The sequence below is a fragment of the Athene noctua genome, chromosome 2, assembly GCF_965140245.1.
Source record: "Athene noctua chromosome 2, bAthNoc1.hap1.1, whole genome shotgun sequence".
In the NCBI taxonomy this organism is placed as follows: Eukaryota; Metazoa; Chordata; class Aves; order Strigiformes; family Strigidae; genus Athene; species Athene noctua.
In genome coordinates this window covers 4,724,299-4,741,904 of record NC_134038.1, presented here as the reverse complement: position 1 = coordinate 4,741,904, position 17,606 = coordinate 4,724,299, and positions in this window count along the sequence as shown.

Genomic DNA, 17,606 nt, shown 5'->3' with positions numbered 1-17,606 from the left:
CAACATATTGTTTTGTTTCCATGTACCCAATGGCTGTGTGGGCCACAGATTAACGGGAAAGTGATGTTAATTATCTTTGGCTGCCAGCACAGCTCTGAGGCAAAGTCGTATCAAGTGTTGATGAACAAATGCAGGTTGTGCGGCTGCTCTGTGCTGTTATTGGAAATGGCCTCCAGTTCTGAGGTCTTCCAGGGTTACTTCTGGCCACTTTGGATGGGACACGATGACATAAGCATGCCCTCCCATTTAGATTATGTTTGCTGTGAACTGCTTTTTATGTCTTTGATCTAATTAGAACTATTCTGACACCCCATTATTTGGAAAGAGTCTGTATTTGCAAGTGATGTTCTGCTCTGACTTGTTCTTAGATTCAGATCATTACTCAGTCAGAACGACTCCTAAACCTCCTTCCAAGATATTCTTGGTCTTAAAAGTGCTATAACTACACCTGCGATCCCTGCCTATGACAGCTTAGTAAATGCATCCGTCAAGCAAACTAACAGGTCTCCTTCAAGCAGCTGCCTTATTGGCAGCTCCTCTAGACATGACCACCATCTTCCATCCAAGAGGTGGGCACGTGTGTGGAGATGTGGACAGACTGACATGTAGTAGCTTGCTAGGTAGAACCATATCCTTGTGGGCTCTATCTAAACTCACCTCCTTCCTGAAGGGCAGACACTACAGGCAGTTTCTTTTAGTTGTGCAGTTTCTGTTCTTCTGAAGAGTCAGCCAGCCTGCAGTGGACAGGATACACGGGAATTGCAAGGCATCTTCTGGCAGCCCTGGACAGGAGGACACACACATGGCAGAGCAAGGGGAAAACTTTTCAGAGAAAGGAAGAATCTCTGGAAATCTTCACCTGAAACCAGGTTGGAAAGACCAAATGCTGGATGCACAGAATCTGAGCAGCTGCTGGATCATTTTCTGAGCAGGGTCAAAAGACAGGAGAGGTTGAAGTACTGCCTTCCCCAGGGTGCCTGCAAGGGCAGATGTGGGCTCAGTCAAAGAAGAGACAGTCTAGAGGGATAATCAGGTGTGGAGCCTGGTGGTTCTGGATGTGTTTGCTGCAGAACCAACTCACCCTACTCCTTCCCAGCTACCCCTGCTGCTCTTCCCCTCTCCCTCCTACAGGGTCCCTATAAGTTATTCACCAGCCCTAACATTAGCAGAAGACACACTGACATGGCTGCATGGCTGGTGAGGGAGATCCTACCCATCTGAGAGCGTGCAGATGAGGAGCCTGCTTGCTCTAAGGGAGGATGGAAGGAAGCAGTGACTACCTGTGGCTTGATGCTCATTGTCTCCTCTCCTGGCTTTGGTGGTTCAGCAGAGATAAGAGGTTCCCACCCAGATTTCTTCAGAGCCTAGAAACCACCATGATCTTGGGCATGTCTGTGGAAAGGAAAGTGTGATGCTCCCAGCTCTAGGTTGTGCTTGCACTGGACATGCTGTTTCTTTGACCGGGTTTTGTGCTCTGTCCAATGCATTTACCACAGAGTATTGCTGCAAGAGCAGCATACCAAGTGCTTGACTCACCACTTGCTTTGTTTTTTACAGGGTCCCTGTCTAGTAGAATTGGGGTGCTTAGTTATTCTGAGGTCATCTCCTGAGGCAGTCAGATACTTCAGAGAAGTACAAACCCCTTCATTTCACACGTGGAAAATGGATTTCTCTGGAGGGCAATCAACTAGCCAGTCTTGAGTCATTCATTTCTATCTGCCTTCCACAGGTAAGGTCCTCTTCTCTGAAGGAGGCCAAGTGTGGTGCATGTTGTCTTCTTCCCCCATCCATCAGTCCTGCTCTGGCCTGAAGCAAGAAGACTGATAACCTTTTCCAAAGTACTGGAAGGAACAATCTGAATTGCTTGAGGATGAGTCAGGTTTGGATGGTTTCCCCAGAGGCAGGCTTGGCAGTTGGCCTAGCAGCCTTGTGAAAGGATTTACCAGCTCTATCTGATCACAGCTAGTGAGGGAATAGCTCTTCTTGGAGTGGTTCATGTTTCCAGACTGGAGCCAACCATGTTTTGTGTAGCTGAAGGTATCTGGGGGAGGCACATCAGGTGCCAAGTGCAATTCACTCGTGGATGAGAGTCTATGTGCTTGAGGACAAGGTTGAGGTGAAGGGGGCCATGACAGTGTCTTGGGGGAGCTTTGAGTAAGCTGTTTTCTGTGATTTCCCTCCTCATCACTTGTCTGTGCATTCTCCACCATGAAGGACTGCAACGTCTGGCCCCTTTTCTGAGGTCAGTAAGAATTTTTCTATGGACATCAAGGGAAGGAAGACCTGCCTATTTCTGGATTCTGAACAACCAGATGTTGCAAGTTGAACCTGCACATCAGATGGAGATGCTGGGTTTGGATGTATGAGAAGCTGGTCAGTCATGGTCAGGCACCAGTTGGTTAAACAGAGGCATTTAGGTACCTAAAAACGTAGTGTGTTCAGCTCTGGGACTCCCAACATCAGAAGCACAGGGACCTGCTTGAGCAAGTTTAGAGGAGGCCACAAAGGTGCTCGGGGGCTGGAGCACAGCCTGTGAGGACAGGCTGAGAGAGTTGGGGTTGTTCAGTCTGGAGAAGAGAAGGCTCTGGGCTTCCAGTACTTAAGGGGGGCCTACAGGAAAGATGGGGAGAGACTCTTTAGAAGGAGTATAGGGATAGGATGAGGGGTAATGGTTTTAAACTGAAAGAGGGTAGGTTTAGATTAGAAATAAGGAAGAAATTGTTCCCTGTGAGGGGCGTGAGGCCCTGGCACAGGTTGCCCAGAGAAGCTGTGGCTGCCCCCTCCCTGGAAGGGTTCAAGGCCAGGTTGGACGGGGCTTTGGGCAACCTGGGCTAGTGGAAGGTGTCCCTGCCCATGGCAGAGGGTTGGGACTAGATGATTTTTAAGGTCTCTTCCAATCCAAACCATTCTAAGGTTCCATGATTCTATGATTTAGTGTCATTTGAGATGGAAAGTAGGTTTTGGACCTGTTTGCAAAGACTGAACTAATTCACAGAATCACACTCTGAGACCAGGTATCCTGATATCTCTGCATGTCCCTCCTGGTCACTCCTGGTAGGTCTGCCAGGGAATCTGGGGCAGGATACTCTATTTTCCATGGGTAGGGGGTTTATTTGGGAAATGCCAGATGTATCTTTTCAGTATGTAATATCCTCCAGGTTAACACCCCTCCTGACTGGAAAGCATGTAGTAGATGCTCACATCATGGGTCAGTACTTGCTCATTGGACTCCTTTTTTCTTGTTTAAGCTCTTCCACCTTCAAACGGATCAAACCTTCAAGTTTAAAGATGAACTTCCCAGGAACTGTGTCAGGTAGGTCCTGCAGCAAACACAAGCTACAAAACCTGCTCTTCCCCACTCAACATTTGCTGTGTAATTTTCATGGTTCCTATACCCATGAAACCCTTTGGCTGTGTGCGTGGGAATTCATCTCACCAGCTCCAGGGTGGCATTCAGCTCTGGATGGAGACCCAGACGTGTAGGAGTCTCCATCTCAATGTATCCTTGTGTGCTAGGTGTCTGAGCTCCCGTTATGCCCCGGGGAGAGTTAGTTAACAGAGACCAGCCAGAAAGGTCTTGATTCTGCTGCCAATGTGCAGGCTCCTAGCACTGTGTGAGATGCTCTCCAGCATCTCGCTTGGCCTCCAGCTGCTCACAGGACATGGATTTTTGAAAGTCCTACCGCACACTGCCCTAAACTTTCCACCTCTAAAACATTCCCATCCCCAAGAAGCAGGAAAAGAAAAACCCCAAGTGTCTCCAACTTTCCTCCAACTCTAAGAAGCAAAGGGACAGCACAGCCTGATCCACTTGTCCCCCCCTTTCCCCAGCTCTTCCAAGGGAACGCCGTGGCCTGTCCTTCTGCTGTGCTTCGTGACACCAGTTCCTCCGAAGGCAGAACAACCGCAGGGCAGAGGCGAGGCACATTCCTGATAGGACCAAGATAGCTTTTTCCCATAGCTCCCAGGCAGTGGGAACGGGGCACTTTTTCAAAGGATTGCTGTGCCTAAAGTTAAAATAACAGGAGGAAGAGAGTGGAAGATCCAAGCTGGATTATAGTACTTGGGGCTCGATTCCTTCAAATTAAAAGAGAAAAGAGAAGATGACAAAAGGATGCACTTGGGGAGCTTCCAAAATACTTCTGTGACCACTTTGATATCTCTTTGGTCTCACAGCACCACAGGAATACATTTGCCCAATTCCAGCTTGTACATACAATCCGAGCTGCAGCTTTGTTTTTATTAACAGGGATTACACAGGCCTGTGGTTTTGTTGTTGTTTCCAAAAGATTTCTCCTGCTGTTGGGGTAGATGAGTCCCTCTTCCTACCCCCCCCGATGGAAGAACAATATTGATATAAGGTCTAAAGCACTTAAAATCAGATGGGCTGTGTGTTGTTTTACAGCTTCGAAGCCCCAAGCTGTCTTTGTGCCTCTGATTTTTCCACAAGTTTACAAGGCATGGAAAATCTTGTCTGTTTTCAACTTATAAACCTCCATCAGCTACAGAATTGCCTCTCATGAGAAAATAAATAGACAAGTACTCGGGGGTCACTATCTCCGAGTAGGTGACAATCTTTGAAGCTTTCACAATGGAGCTCATGCTGCCTGTAAGAGCAAGGGAAGGGGAAAATTGCTCCTTATTATTTTAAAGCTATATCTTGAAAAACAGGAAACCATGCCAGGACAGTTTATTTTGGTGAAAGCCAAGTTGTGCTGCAATTCCCCTGAGGCAAGGCTGAACTTGAGGGCATGGAGAAGGAGAGAAAAATGCTCGGGGGGGAGACTGAATGATCGTGGGTGCTCTGGATCATCAGCAACAGGGTTGGATCTGGTGGAAAATGTTACCTTCTCTGTGCATGTCCAGACAGCTGTAGTCAATGAGGAACACAGGGGACTTAAGTCACAGCTGAACGCGTCTTGTCCAATACCTTGATGTCACAGATGCTCAGCTTTGGCGCTGTTTTGGCTTCACCTGTCCCACCATGGCTGCAGCTGAGGGGATGCACAGCCTCATCTGTAAATTATACAGGAGCATCCCGGGGAGCTGAATACAATCTATACAATTAACTTGGATGGACTACAAGTCAGGGACTGGGGGAGCAGTGTCTCTCCCACTGTAAGAGAAGATCAGGTTCGTGACCACCTGAGGAACCTGAATATACTTAAGTCTATGGGACCTGACAAGATGCATCCCAGCATCCTGAGGGAACTGGCTGATGTAGTTGCCAAGACATTCACCATGACATTCGAAAAGTCATGGCAGTCAGGTGAAGTCCCTGGTGACTGGTAAAAGGGAAACATTGCACCCATTTTTAGAAAGCATAGAAAGGAGAACCCTTGGAACTCATCTCTGTGCCTGGGAATATCATGGAACAGATCCTTCTAGAAACTATGTTAAGACACATGGATGACATGGAAGTGATTTGAGACAGCCAGCATGGCTTCACCAAGGGCAAGTCTTGCCTGAACAACCTACTGGTCTTCTATGATGTAGTGGATCAGTGGACAAGGGAAGAGCTATATATGTTGTCTATCTGGACTTCTGTAAAGCCTTTGACATGGTCCCCCCTTCAGCATCCTTGTCTCTAAATTGGAGAGATATGGATTTGATGTGTGGACTATTCTGTGGATGAAGAATTGGTTGGATGGTTGCATACAGAGGGTAGTGGTCAGTAGCTCAATGGCCAGATGGAGATCAGTGACAAGTGGTGTCCCTCAGGAGTCCATAATGGGATCAGTACTGTTTAATATCTTCATCAATAACATAGAGAGTGGGAGAGAGTCCACCCTCAGCAAGTTGGCAGATGACACCAAGCTGAGTGGTGCAGCTGACATGACTGAGGGAAGGGATGTGCCATCCAGAGGGACCTGGACAAGCTCAGGAAGTGGGCCCATGTGAACCTCATGGTTCAAGGTTCAATGAGGCCACTTACAAGGTCCTGAACATGGGTCAGGGCAACTCCTGATATCAAAACAAGACAGTCTGGGGGGTGAAGATGTAGAGAGGAGTTCTGTGGGACATGAGCTGGCAATGTGTGCTTACAGCCCAGAAATCCAACTGTATCCTGTGCTCCATCAAGAGAACTGTGGCCAGCAGGTCGAGGGAGGAGATTCTCCCCCTCTGCTCTGCTCTTGTGACACCCCATGTGGAGCCCTGTGTCCAGCTCTGGAATCCTCAGTACAGGAAAAACATGGACCTGTTGGAGTGGGTCCAGAGGAGGCCACAAAAATGGTCAGAGGAAAGGAACACCACTCCTATGAGGACAGGGTGGAAGAGTTGGGGTTGTTCAGTCTGGAGAAGAGAAGGCTTCGGGGAGACCTTAGAGCAGCCTTCCAGTACCTAAAGGGGGCTTATAAGAAAGATGGGGAGAGACATTTATCCGGGCCTGTTGTGATAAGACAAGGGGTAACGGTATTAAACTAAAAGAGAGTATATTTAGACTTTTACAATGAGAGTGGTGAAACACAGGCACAGGTTGCCCAGAGAGGTGGTCGATGCCCCGTCCCTGGAAACATTCAAGGTCAGGTTGGATGAGGCCTTGAGTAACCTGATGTAGTTGAAGATGTCCTTGCTCATTGCATGGGGAGTTGGACTAAATGACCTTTAAAGGCCCCTTTCAACTCCAACTATTCTATGATTCTATGATTCTGTGTACTTAAACACAAGCTTACAGGGTGTGGTTGCGGTCTGGTCAGACCAAAATGCTGTGTTGCATTGCTGTGGGTTTAACCATGCAGGGCTGGACCAATCTGCTGCCAAGGCAGCAATGCAGGAAACTAACCGTGGCTGCAAATAAGCACCAGATCATAGGGTGATGGGATAGTTCATGTTGGAATTGGACCTCTGAAGTCTCTGGTCCATTCTCCTGACTCGAAACAGCATCAAGGACATTCAGGGTTGCTGGATATTTTGTTTTGAGGTGACACACCAGGAAGGTACATGCACACCTTGGGGAACTTATCCTAGAGCAAAGCAAGACCGTTCATTGCATCCTGAGACACCCACAGTCACCTCCACTCAAACTGCTGCTTCCTGACAGCACCCCCAGGGAAACGGTGATGCCGGTGGCTCAGGATTTCCCCTTCACTCATCCTTTCATTACTGAGAAGGGCCTGTCAGAACTGGGAACTGACAGGAGGAACGAACTGTCCCTGTTTTTTGCACAGCCTTTGTTTTTATCTGATTAAAATGACAGGAGCGGGAGCATTTTCAAGTTGCTGTGTGCTAGCCAACTCAGGGTGGCTGGATATCTCTCCTCTGCTTACAGGGGTATTGAAGCTTTATGGTCTGTAGGTACATACACTGTGTAAGTACAGACTAAACATGCATGAAATTTTTCCTCCAAGTACTCTCCCTGCCTCCAATACTTGTGCATTTAAGGTCGTCTGAGTTGCATGTTAGTTTTACATGTTTAGCAACCCTCAGTGTATTTTTCTTCATCACCTACTGTCCTGTTGATGTGTAATTTCTAACACCCACAAAATCTTGTGGCAAGGATTTGCAGTTTGACCACATGCTACATGAAGAACTGCCTTGCATTTGCTTTGAAGCTTCCTCCTGTTGGTTTGATTAAAGGCCTAGATTTTGCATTAAAAGAGGCCATGAAAAATCAGTCTCAGTACCCTTCCTGTGCCTTTCGTTGTTTTACGAGTATCTGTTATCCCTCCTATTGCTCATCTTTTTTTCCAGTCTGAAAAATCTTGGTGTGCAATTCATTCCTAACTTTCGGCTTGCTGAAACCTGAGACCATGTTTTCATGGTGCTTCCAAACCAACATCTTGTTCCAGCCCATCATTTTAATCTGCATTTTGAAACCCCACTTAAACTGTTTCCGATCCTTCCCATATGGAACAAGCAGCACAGCTTGATACTTAGAGCAGCTAAATTTTCCAGAGAGATGTGATCATTTTATGAAGAAACGGAAGTAATCTGAAATAAATGTCAACGAGAACATGTGGCTGTTATATGTGAGCAGCAAAAGCAATAATCGCCCAAGCCCCATGAGAGTGTCGTATCCTCCTTGTTCACCTTCCAGGGATATGGAAAATGAGCAGCAAGGCAGAGAGGCAGCATGGACTGTCAGATTTTGAAATCACACCCAGGGCTTCAGAGCCAAATCTCTGAAACTGCAAACTCCAGCTGTGCATGTGAGATCTGCAAACAGGAATCACCCTGGCTATATCTCCTCATTCCTTCCAGGGACACGACTGTGCAACCAGGGCCCTGGGGAGTTCTGCAGTATCTTCCATCCCCTTGCAGTCCCCTGGAGATGCAGACAAGCTGGCTTTGGATGGGGAGGGAGAAAAGCTTATCCTACTGGAAAGCAGCTGGGATGAACACAGCTCAAAGCTACCCTGAAATGCAGCAGTGGAAAATGTTGGAGGTGGCAAAACAAAAGGGGATGAACAAGAATTTGTAAAAAACCCCTTAATTAATTTCACTCTTTGGCTCAAGAACCAGCAGGGTCCATTTTTTCCTCTTGCCCAGACTGCTCTTTCTCTTTACAGTGTTTCTAACAGTCCCCTGACATGGAGGCGCTGTGACTGTGGGTGTTGTGCCTGTCATCAGGTGGGAGGAAAGGAATGGGGAGCAGTGATTCCCTGTCCTCCTGGTCTTGTGTGCCCACTTGCTGGGTGGTCTTCTGTTCAATCTGTTTGGAAAAGACTGTTCCTTTTTCTTCTTCCCGAATTTCTGTCCATCTCAGTCCTACCCCACACTTGTTTGTCCCTTGTTTTATTTTTATATTTTGAAGAATCAGCCGTTTGGAGAGAGCTGGGGTGTCTAAAGCTCTGCATCATCTTGTCTCTCCTCCACAGGCATTTCTGTCCCAGGAGAGTTTTCTTTTCTGTGCTCTTCTTGCCAGAAAGAAGGTTTTTACTGGGAATCACCTTCCTGATACTGCCATTCCCTTTTTGCCACATGAGCTGTGTCACAGTTTCCCCTGGCTGCAAAAGGAGCATTTTCAAGCTGGCTGCCCTAGTCAGGACTGACATACTCTTGTCTGGAAACTGCTGGACAAGAAAGGGCTGCTGAGAAGGCAGATTGTCATTACAGATCAAAATCTTCCCATCAAGGACATAGGCAGTAAAAACCACATAGTTTAATGACTCTGAGAGCTAGCTACTGCACTCCTTTCTCAGATGCTATTCTATTCTATTCTATTCTATTCTATTCTATTCTATTCTATTCTATTCTATTCTATTCTATTCTATTCTATTCTATTAATTTTTAACTTCCTAAATAAATCCTCAGCCTTTTGGTTTTGGGGTGTTTTTTTGTTTTTTTTTTTCAAACAGGGAGACCCTCAGCTCCCAACATAAAACCCAAAATTCTGATTTTGCTGCAACTAGATAATAACGAACATGTTAGGATTAAACAGCCACAGGGGATGGCTGATCCATAGGAGCAGAATGGAAAGAAAGAAGGAAGGTGGGGAAAGGCAAACCTTCCAACTCAAAGCAGGAGGGTGAGCTGAGAGGCAGATCTCCTCAGACACCACTGCCCAGGCAGGGGCTGGATGAGAGAAGGCTTTTGAAAAGAGCGAGGGTGGTATTTCTGAGCATGTGGCCCCCTTTGAGGATGTGTGTTTGAGATGGTTGAAGAATCATCAGGTTTGGTCCACCTTATCCTGATATGACTGCTGGGTCCATTTCATGTTTAGCAGCACAAAGACACTGGGTAAATCTGGGTGTATCTGGTGCTGAGGAGGGGCAGGAGAATCGAGCAGATGGCGTTCACAGTAGGAAAACATCTCCCAGGAAAATAGATGGAAATTAAAAAATTATCCATGAAGTCAAGAGGCAGAAATTAGCCACAAAGAAATAGGCAGAGTACATACAATTTTTACTCCATTTTATTTTGAGGGGATCGTTACATCAGTGGCTTATGCTGACTGGGAGCAAGAACTTGAATCCCTGGCTGTTAGTGCCTGTGGGTCTGAGACATGTTTGAAACTGGGAGCAGAAAGCGGAGGGTGAGGACACACCATGTCCATGGGCCTTGTGGATGCAAGTGCACTGTGAAAGCCTCTGCAGCCATAAATGGCTGCTGCGAAGAGAAGGATCGCTGGTGGGAAGAGATGGGCAACCCTGTGTCCTGCCCCTGACACGAGGGAGCACGGTGGTGGGGACAAACACAAGCAACTTGCTTAGGGAGGAGCTTGAGGGGCCTAAAAATAGTTTCTGTCGCAAATGCTTTCGTAGAAGCGTTCCCACCTCGGCACAAAGGGATAGACTGGGTGCCTTCTCAAGGGCCAATCTTGCCCTATTTTTAGCCTGGTTTCGTAAGGAAATGGGCGCCTGTCCATGTCTCCCTATGTTCCTCCCTGCTCTAACTTTTCAGTCTTTTCGTTACCTGGAACTAAACATGACAATGGGTTGGAGAACTCAAAGGGAAAGTGTTCTGGCAAGTTTCTCAGCACTCAAGAGTGAATGCCCATGTTGAGAGAGGTTGCTACACCATATCCCCTTGCTCATGCTGTGGTCAGCAGGGTTGCATTGCCTGGCCAATCCACTCTGCTGCACATGTGCCATCATTTGGGGACACGGGAATGCCTGGATGTTGTTGCATAGGGAAGACACATGTGCCTGTGGATGTGGGTGGCATCTGCGATGTCTCAGGTGGTGGGGGATGGCACGGGATGGGAGCATGGAGGAACTCTTGTCGAGTGGAGACCACTATGGGGCATGGAGGGTCTGTGATGCACTCCTGGGCAGAGGGCTGGGGGAACAAATGGGGCCGGTGGCAGAGCATATAGAAAGGCGCTCTTTGGCGTTGGCTTTCCTGGTGCAGGAAATGTGAGGAAATGCAAAATTCCCATATAAGGAAGGACAGGAGAGGAGCCATGAGTCACGGCAGGGCAGCGAGCTGGAGAAGGACTGCAGAGCACTCTTGCCAGAAAGGTTGAGCTGGGAGGAGCCGCAGCCATCCTGGAGCAGCGCGAGGTGCCCTTGACCTCCTGCAGCCTGGGAGAGGCCACGAGGAGATGGGGACTGAGGGTGTGGGAAGGGCAAAGCCCCTTGCACCTCACCTTGGGTGGGATCATAGCCCTGCCTGCTCCCGGGGAGTGCTGAAGGAAGGCTGCCAGGCTGTGTCCAGCTTCCGTGAGCATGGTCCTGCTCCTTTGGGCATCCTCCCTGGGCTGCCTTCTCTGCTGTTGTTTTGAACAGGGTGACTTTGGACTTTGACATGCTGTGGGACCTCACCCCAGCCCGGCTGAGGTGAATGACAAACAGGTTGCAATGCCAGGGAGACAGGTTGTCCAGTCTTCATCTTGGGAGATGAGACTGGATTCATAACCTGGGGGTTATGGGCCAGGACCATCCCAGGCAGCATGTTGTGGTACGTCCATCACCGAGGGGTGGACATATGCCAGGTCACTGCAGGGCCAGGAGGAAGCTGCCATGTGAGACAGCATTAGGAGTGAACACAGCCTGTCTTTACGCCTTTTATTTCCATCCTGTCCTTTACCCTTCCATTGTCTCTGAGATCCCAGCTTGGCCAGCCCTGACCTCACTGCACTGAATCCTTCAATGGCCCATGTTTACTGCAGGGTCCCCACAACCACCGCTGTAACAAATGACTGTTTTTTCTTCTGTGAGGGCCAGAGATTGCATCTCTTCCCAAACCCTCTTTCCTGTTTGATCTCTTTCATCCTATCAAGGCTAAAACCAGCCTGCAAACCTTCAGAGTCATTGGCAGACCTTCTCCTGACTTCAGCAGCCTCAGGCTTTTGCTCAATAAATTGTCCAAAACAATTTCGGGAGGAACTATTAAGAAAAAGGATCCTGTAAATGACCAGTGTTCAGCCATCACATGTAAGTCTCTGGATGCTCTTATTCACCATCTGTATTAACTCCAGATGTGAACAGATTGAACAATATGTTTGAGAAACATCTACTGGTCTGGTAAAGTGATTTCCCCCAAATTTCCCTTTTTGAAAGACTTGTTCCTATCTTCCTGGACATAGCTCCTTTTTCACAGAACCTGTGGGATTGCAATTGGAGGCAAGGGGATGTGGGACAGCTTGATGGAATGGCATATATTAGCATTCTGCTCCTGGGTACAGCTGACTGGAAAAAAACACCAGTGGGAGGGCAGAAACTCATGAGAGAGCAGTGACTCTTGGTAGTCCCCACTGAGTGCAATACAAGTTGTGCCAGAATTGTGTGACATGGAAGTGATGTGGCAGGGTGGACCATGCCTCACACAGTGCCTAAACCCAGCTCTGGGCATGAGGCTGCCCCACCAGACCCAGCCCTGGGACCATGCAAGGTCTGTGCCACCATCAGCTCTGTGCAGAGCGTGTTTGGAGCCCAGTGGTTTGCACTTGGGAGCGGTGTGGATCCTCTGGGCAGGGTCACTGCATGACCAAAGAGTTGGATCCGGAGAGAACCAGCAGTTGCTGGTTCATGTTGGGACACAGCTTTGAGGGGTGTGATGAACGTGGTTTTGGGAATGTGGACTGTGTTAGGGCTTTGGGTCTTATCTGGTCATGGCTGAGTTTCCTCTTAGTTGGTGTCAGGATCAGTGTGGGGATGGCTGCAGACTGGCTGCAAACCTCTCTTTCCTGCTTGGTAAGAAACCCAGATATTACACTACATTCATGGTTTATAGTGAAGGATGTTTCAGAGAGCACCTCACTTGCCATAAATTGTGTTTGGCTAGAAAAATCTTTGGTTTTAATCTGAAGGCTTCAAGAACTGGCACATCCACCCCTTCCTGCACTGATTTGTTTTAGTGGTTTTGTAAAAACATGCTCTTAATTTTTCTATTGAATTTGTCTGGTTTCCTAACTGTGAGCTTGAGCCATGCTGTCACACATTAAATCTTTCCTGCAGTCCCTCCAAAGGCCTGTGCTGACCTTAGATCACTTTTACTTTGCTGGTAGACAGCTGACCACTGGGGCAGAACAGCTGATTTATCCTGATGTAAATCAAAGCACAAACATATCCCTAACCTGTATTTATTTGGCCAAGAGAGATTACTGAGTACAGCTGTGATTACATGAATGCAGTGGGTGACCCTTGTGAAATCTGGGCTGCTAAGAGGCACAGATAATCCTGTGTGATGCTGTTATGACTACCACGATCACAGCATGGCCTGTGTGGTGGGCACAAAACCTGCGCAGGCACCAGCGAGGGGTAGGTGTGCAAATACACACCAGCACAGAGAGCTCTGGTATTCCCTGATAGCTTTCTGTTCTGAATTCAGACAAGGTCTGGATGTGGAAATGTGGTTGCTGCCCACATTGCCATGTTTCTGCCTCTCCCTTCTGGACTTGCATCCCTGTGGCTTGTACTCTCCCCAGGTTCATATGGCTGAGTCTTCCCTCCAGCAAGCCACATTGTGTTTATTAACATCCTCCTTAGTGGCTGAGAAGCCAGGGCACATCCTGACTAAAATCTAAGAGCATGACACCGCACCAGACAACTGCAATTTTTGCTTTGAGTAGGTGGGTGCAAGCTAGATTTGCCCTGTGTTAAAGCTTGACCTTTTGTCATATGTTCAGCACCCTCAGCTAAGCCTTTGATTTTAATTTTTTATTTTTAATTTTATGTATTTAAATTTTATGGCATGGGCTGCCCAGGGCAGTGGTGAAGTCTCCATCCCTGGAGGGGTTTAGGAGTCCGGTTGACCCAGAGCCGAGGGATCTAGTGGAGTTGAGAACTGTCAGTGTTAGGTTAAGGGTTGGACTCGATGATCTTCAAGGTCTTTTCCAACCTAGATGATTCTGTGATTCTGTATTGCTCTTTTGAAAACCTGAGAATACCCGTGGATCTGCTGTTGTTTTCTCCAACAGCACCTGCCACAGAGGGAGCTGGCTGCCAAGAAAAATAAAAATACTAATCCCTCAAAACCTCTAGCTGTGCTGGCTTTCAATCCCTGCCCTGCTGTAGCAAACATCTACACCATCGCAGGGCAAGAGATGTAGTTAAGAGGCAGAAGTCTCTGGTTCCCAGCTTTTGAGTAGCTCGTGTGGAGCACTCTGAAAGCTTACTCTGCACCCACTCTTATCTAAACATGCCTAAGCCCCAGCATGCTGCTTCAGCTGCGCTGGCTTTACACTTCAGGCTGTTTTGAAAGTGAATTTGTAAAGCCATTAACATTATTTAAACAGTTTAGCCACAGAATTACCCGGTGGTGCAATCCAGCTGCCAGAAATGAGACGCGAGGCTCCTTTGCGCTGCAGATCAAACGAAACTCGGCCAAAGCACGTGGGCTCTGGAGGATGCCAAAACCAGGGGTGATGGGGGGAGTGAGAGCTCGCTGGCTTTATGCTTAGCGGGAAATGTCATCAAGTGTGGGTTGTAATTTTTATTTTATGAGCTGGTTTGGGTCCAAATCAGACCAAAACCAGATTTTTTTTTCCCCTGAAGTTTCCGGAGGGCTGGAAGGCATCAGGCCCTGGGGTGTTCTGATGCAGTTGGCTTCCCAGGGATCCAATTCAGCTCGTGGCTTCAGGGCCCAGGTTAGGGACACAAGGTTGAACTCATGGCTTGTAGACAGACTTCCCATGCCCTGGATCTCACGGCAGACCTTACCAACATCACCTCCTCTCGGGCAATATCCCCCCTGCTCCTGGCTTCCTCCATGCTGAGGCAAAGTCCTTTTACAGTGCAGAAAAGATCCAAGGGAAACATGCCCAAGGATCTGCGGAAAGACTCCAGAAACAGAGCTTTTTCAGGCAGTTGCACATGATTAATTCCTCCAGGTTCGGCTCCTGACAAAGTTCATGTATAGTGGTAAAGTCTGGGTCAGTCTGGGTCACATTAGCTGGGGCTTTCTCTAACCACCACGGGAAGACATGCTCCTTGTCCTGATGCAACTATACTAAAGATGGATATAGTGTAGAGGAGTGGAGAAACTGAGTCACAGAGATCTTAGATGATGTCTCTGAAGCTTAAAGGGGGTTTCCAGCAAAAATCAAGCTATGCTCCTGCAGACCCCAGTAGTATATGATATTCAGGACAGAATCTTTCATGTTCTGATAATACAAGTGAGAACAACTGCCTAAAAATATGCCAAGGTCAAGGTGTTGACCTTGTCGAGGTGTCTGAATTGGGATTTTTGTTCTCTTGCTTGTCTCATTCTCTTGGCTGTTGTTTTAGGACAAGCCCTGAAATCTGCCTTTGTTCAGAATAAAACATTATCTTATGTACCAGTATTCTTCCTTTTGAGTGCATTGCCTTAATTGGCTATTTGATTGTATTCCTCTGAAACTCTCAGACATGCAGCTGGGAGAAACAATAGATATTGTTTTATATTTAGACTGAGCCTTAAAAGCTGAAACACGCAGAGACATAAGCTGCTGGAAGGGCTCAGACCGTCAGCTCCCTCTGCTGACCTGTTCTAGAGAGACGCCGTGCTGCCAGATTTTGGGACTCGGGCTGGAAAAGTGAGGACTGAAGGGGCATTTGACAATATTACTCCAGCAGCACAGAGGTGGAGACTAAGGAATGACTCTTCACAGCCCCTGTCAATGCAAGAACCAGAGGACACCAAATTAAGCTACTGAGGGACAAGGTCAAGAAAAACAGGTGGTTGTTCACATAGTTTGTCGTAAAATTGTGGAGTACCGTGTTGCGGGATGTTGTGGATCTGGAAAGTTTGTGTATGCTCAGAAAGAGACTGGAAAAGTCTAGGATAAAAGTTCACTAAAGACTTTTCTTACCTGGGAAATTCCCAATCTGCAGGCTGCTGAATGCTGGGAAGCGTTTTAAGGAAATAGTTATATATTTGTTCTAAGGCTATGTTCTTTCTTGGGCGTCCACTGTTGGAGGCAGGATGCTGACTCATGCAGCTTGTTCTCCTGCTGGTCTCAGGGGATGGCTGAAGTGTCCAGAAGAGGTGATGGATGCACAGCTTGGTGCACTGGAGCTGGGGAATGAAAGCATTTTGGAGGGAGTCAAAGAAATTATTTTTTAGTGGATATGGATGGGGTAAGATTTTGTTATTGTCTCAGCCTCCGTTGCTGAAGGAACTGACAGTGTGGAGGCACCTACACCAAATGGAGATGTTGCAATAGCACTGAGTATATACTGACTTTGGGTTCAGACATAGCTAGGCAGCCTGGTGACTCAGTTTTTTTTTCTTGAAACCATCTTTTTGAGCTAGCATGGACATAGACTGACATAGATGACATTCAAATGTGGCTTCAAGGACCAAGAAACCCATATCAAACATGATGATGGGGTCCATCTGTCAGAGAAGGGGGAGAGCATCTTCGGTCATAGGCTTGTCAAGCTGGTTAAGAGGGATTTAAACAAGTTGCTAGGGGAGAGGAACCTCAATCCATCCCACTCCTACCAGCTTGATGCCAGTGACAGCAATAGATGCCCAGAGCCTGGAGAGGGGACACAGGTCAGCAGGAGAGCACCAGAGGAGCAGCACAAAGGGATTCCAGCCAGTAAGTCAGCTTCATCGGGGGCCCAAATTAAATGCCTCAATGCCTCTGTGCAAACACACGTAGCATGGGGAATAAACAAGAGGAGTTAGAGATGTTCACATGCCTGCAGGACTACAATCTTATTGGTGTCATGGAGACATAGTGGGATGGCTTCTATGACTGGAGTGTTAGAGCAGAAGGATACAGGCTCTTTAGGAAGGACAGGCAGGGAAGATGAGGAGAGGGGGTAGCCCTCTGTGTCAATGACCAGCTGGAGTGCACAGAGCTCTGCCTGGGGATGGATGAGGAGCAACAAAGACTTTATGGCTTGGGATTAAAGGGAGGGCAGGGACAGGTGATGATATAGTGGGGGTCTGCTACAGGCCACCCAATGAAGGAAGACCAAGCTGACAAAACCCTCTATAGACAGACAGGAGCAGCCTCATGTTCACAAGCCCTGGGCCTCATGGGGGACTTCAACCACTCCAGTGTCTGTTGTAGGGACAACACAGCAGGGCATAAGCAATCCAGGAGGTTCCTGGAATGCAGTGATGATAACTTCCTTCTCCAAGTGATAGAGGAGCCAGTGAGGAGAGGTGCTGTGCTGGACCCTGTTCTCACCAGCAAGGAGAGGCTGGTGGGGAGTGTGAAGCTCAAGGGCAGCCTTGGCTGCAGTGAACATGAAATGGTGGAGTTCAAGAACCTTCGGGCAGTGAGGAGGGTGCACAGCAAGCTCACTACCCTGGACTTCAGGAGAGCAGATGTTGGCCTCTTCAGGGATCTGCTTGGCAGAGCACCATGGGATAAAGCCCTGGAGGGAAGAGGGGCCCGAGAAAGCTGCTCAGTATTCCAGGATCACCTCCTCCAAGCTCAGGAGCGATGCGTTCTGACAAGAGGAAGTCAGGCAAAAATGCCAGGCAGACTGCGTGGATGGACAAGGGGCTCCTGGATGAGCTGGATCACAAAAAGGAAGCCTACAGAGGGTGGAAGAAAGGACAAGTAACCTGGGAGGAATACAGAGAAACTGTCTGAGCCTCCAGGGATAGGGTTAGGAAAGCCAAATCCCTGATAGAATTAAATCTGGCCGAGGACATCAAGGGCAACAAGAAAAGCTTCCATAGGTACGTCAGAGATATAAGGAAGAGTAGGGACAATGAGGGCCCTCTCCACAAGGAAACAGGTGACCTGGTTACCCAGGACATGGATAAGGCTGAGG